This window comes from Odocoileus virginianus, chromosome 23 (assembly GCF_023699985.2).
Source record: "Odocoileus virginianus isolate 20LAN1187 ecotype Illinois chromosome 23, Ovbor_1.2, whole genome shotgun sequence".
NCBI classification, from domain to species: Eukaryota; Metazoa; Chordata; class Mammalia; order Artiodactyla; family Cervidae; genus Odocoileus; species Odocoileus virginianus.
Genome location: NC_069696.1, coordinates 7,385,277 through 7,388,675, shown reverse-complemented (window position 1 = coordinate 7,388,675; position 3,399 = coordinate 7,385,277). Strand labels below are relative to the sequence as shown.

Sequence of the window (3,399 nt, the reverse complement as noted above, 5' to 3'; positions counted from 1 at the left end):
CAAAAAGGCTGTAAACCAGCTGCAAAAACAATGATAACGACTATTCTTGGAGAGAGAGCCAAAGAGACTATTGACAAAATTCCTTTATCAGATAACACGGTTAGACATTGCATAACATTAAGAATACACAAAAGTAGAAAAGCAATTAGTGCCTACACATGCTATCGGATAGTTTTGCTTTTCAACAAGCCAAAACTGCTCACGTGGGGGGTATGAAGCAAACCCTTGGCATATATGGGGTTCCAACATGAAGGAAAATGTTGCCTGGCTTGTCATTTTGTTTGTCGTGCCAAAGTATGATAAGAGACGCCTCAATTACAGATTATTTACTTTGTGAGTCATGTGCTGGAAATGGTACTTTAGGATGGGTGCCAGAGTTGAAGCGGCCATGGCTGCCATAAGCAGAGCTCTGCACTGTGGATAAAAGAGGTTGCCCCTTTACATGCTGCTTTATTCACAGAAAAGCGTTAATGGTCAGCAAAATGCAGCTGGACCTTGATTCCGTGTTAGAGGAAGTTAAAAAACACACACACACACACACAACAAACTATCATCTAATTCTGGTAGACTGAAATGCACATCATTTCAGCATATGTGGGGAGGGGGAACAGGTAGTATATAGGTCAGTATGCTTTTAGTTAGGGACAACAGAAACCCAATTCCAAGTGGATTAAACAATAAATGGAACTAATTAGATCGTTGTGATGTCCGGGCTCTGGCTCCGTTTCACTGCAGGTTTGGCTCTGTCCTCCTCCTTGTATTGGCTTCGTCTCAGCTTCCCCTGTGGTAGAAAACGGTTACAGCAGCGCAAAACCCCACACGTTCAGGCCACACACTCCGGACCAAAAGAACGGCGGCCTGCCGAATCCCCATAAATACCCCGAGGTTCACACTGATTGGATGGGTTTAGGTCATATGTCCACTTCTGAACCAATCACAGTGTGGCTGGTGAGGGCGTGGAGCCCTCTGATTGCTCCATCCCTTGCAGTAAATGAAGAGGCAAAGCCAGAAAAGAACAGGGGATGGAGTGGGAGGGCGATCTTACAGATACAAGTTCTTCTTCTTGCTTAAAATACTGTTTTATCTTGTAATTTAAAATAATTGTTGAAACTCTGGTTGTTTGGTTTTTTTTTTTTTTTTTTTTGCTACAGATTGGTGATGCTTGGTGTGAAACCTTCGAAGAACTATGCTTAGTGGTAAAGAATGCAGGAGACGCGAGAGATGTGGGTCGGATCCCTGGGTGGGGAAGCTCCCCTGGAGACAGAAATGGCATTCCAGTATGCTTGCCTGGGAAATCCCATAGAGGAACCTGATGGGTTAGAGTCCATGGGGTCACAAAGAGTCGGATAGCACTTAGCAGCTGAACACGCATGAGCGTGCTTTAAGAGGATGCTTCAAGGATCTAATACCTAATGACCATCCCTTGCAAATCCACGTTTCCCTTAGTAGCAAATACTTAAACAACTATTACAAAGTCACGCCTCCTGATAAGCCTCCTTCATCCGTTGCTGTCACAGGGGATGGAGGCACCAAGCGGCAGGGAGAGAGCTGGAAGCGTCAGGGCTGACTTTCTGCTGTGCCACCGCTCCCAACTCTGCCCACCTGGCACCAGCTCCGCGGCGTCAGTGTCCCCTGTCAGTTGTCCTCACCAAGGCAGCGCCTCTCCCCGCCTCATCCTCTCTCTTTCTGCTTCTCCTTCTACAGTTCCTACATTCCATCCCTCATCAGTCTTGTCTCTCTTCCTGCACAAGGACTGCCATGCCTGTCCCCAGATGACCTGCTCAGCCCCAGGGCTCCCTGACCTTCCCGGTCCAGCAGCCAAAACTCACCTAGGAGAACCACTGCCTCTTAAGTCTAAGTCTCCAGAAGAGAGACGTTGTTCTGCTTGCATCAGGTGTCCACATCTGGTCCCATTAGCTGTGGAAGCCTGTGGGTCCCACTGATGTGGGGGAAGAGGGAAGATCACAACAAAGAGGACATTGGCTCCATAAGTACTTCAAAGTGTGTCTATAGATCCTTTACACGACATCCTGACATCCTCCTCTAAGTGTACCTTTCGAAGACAGTTCATAGGACGGCATGGTCTTTGCTACCACCTTTCAAAGACAGTTCATAGGACGGCATGGTCTTTGCTACCACCTTTCAAAGACAGTTCATAGGACGGCATGGTCTTCGCTGCCCTGTGAGTGGAGAACAGTACTCCAGTGAACCAAGTGGAATCAGGGTAAGCTCCCTGTAGGCTAGAAAAACCTCCATTTCGTGCTGACATGAAGAGAGAGCTGGCCTGACATGGATCCAGAGTTGGCTGCACCCCTGCATCTGATTGAAGTCTGGGTGATTGCCAAGCTGATTCATCCAGGAGCTGGAGAAAACCGCCAGCTTGTAGCTTGGACCAAGCCTCATACCACATCACCTGACTCGTGTCTTGTTCCCCTGCCAGATCTGTTGTGTCTTTATTGGCTCCCCTGATGACTTCTTCTGTCATTGAAAGTTACTCATTACTTTGGCTGTGCAAAACTAGAACATGCATGAGGCGCTGAAGCAGGAAAAAACCCCTGAGCCCTGCTGAGGGTTGAACCCCAACTCCCACTCCATCCCCTACCCTGGATGTAAGCTCCTGACCCAAAACCCTTACTGGCAATAGTTGCCATCCCAAACCATCTCTCTAACCTTTTAATGTGATCTCCAGACATTAAACAAGATCCTTGGACTTCCCTTGCGGCTCAGTGGTAAAGAATCTGCCTGTCATGCAGGAGACACGGGTTCGATCCCTGATCTGGGAAGATCCCACATGCTGCAGGGCAGCTAAGCCTGTGTGCCATAACTCCTGAGCCTGTGTCCTACAGCCCAGGAGCTGCAAGTCCTGAAGTCCATTCATCTCGAGCCTGTGCTCTGCGGCGAGAGAAGCCACAGCAGTGAGAAGCCTGCGCATCACAGCTAGAGAGGAGCCTCCACTCACGAAAACTAGAGACTCGCCCGCACAGCACTGAAGACCCAGCACAGCCAAAAGTAAATAAACAAATAAAAATAAAAGCCAGGAACCTTGGATTCCTTGACATAAAATAAAACAAGGTCCTTTTACAGACTACAAGCCCGTTTTTTTTCCCTTGTGGAATTTTATCTCTCTCTCCTTGCATAAGAAGGAAGTAGAAGTGATGATGAGGAAAACATGGCTTTTGGGGTAAGTAAGACCTGGATTTGAGCCCTTGACCCACACGGGAGCAATGGGATCCCATTCAGGAGGCTTGTCTCTATAAGCCTAATTCTTGACCGGGAAATTTGTGATAAAACTTTCATGAGGATTAAACTAAAGAACTTAATATCAAATGGCTGAAACACTTGAGTCTCAAATGTTAGGCCTTTTGTCCTCCCTTGGGGAAAGGATGAAAGCAAAACCTA

General features: G+C 47.5%; 1 long non-coding RNA gene across 1 annotated transcript; it reads left to right on the top strand.

The window, feature by feature from the left end:
* The first annotated feature begins 1,156 nt into the window (after nt 1-1,156).
* LOC139030666 (uncharacterized) lies at nt 1,157-3,091 on the top strand. The gene is made up of 2 exons (XR_011483079.1): nt 1,157-1,196; nt 1,705-3,091. It is a non-coding gene; the product is annotated as an uncharacterized lncRNA (long non-coding RNA).
* Nucleotides 3,092-3,399: the final 308 nt, after the last annotated feature.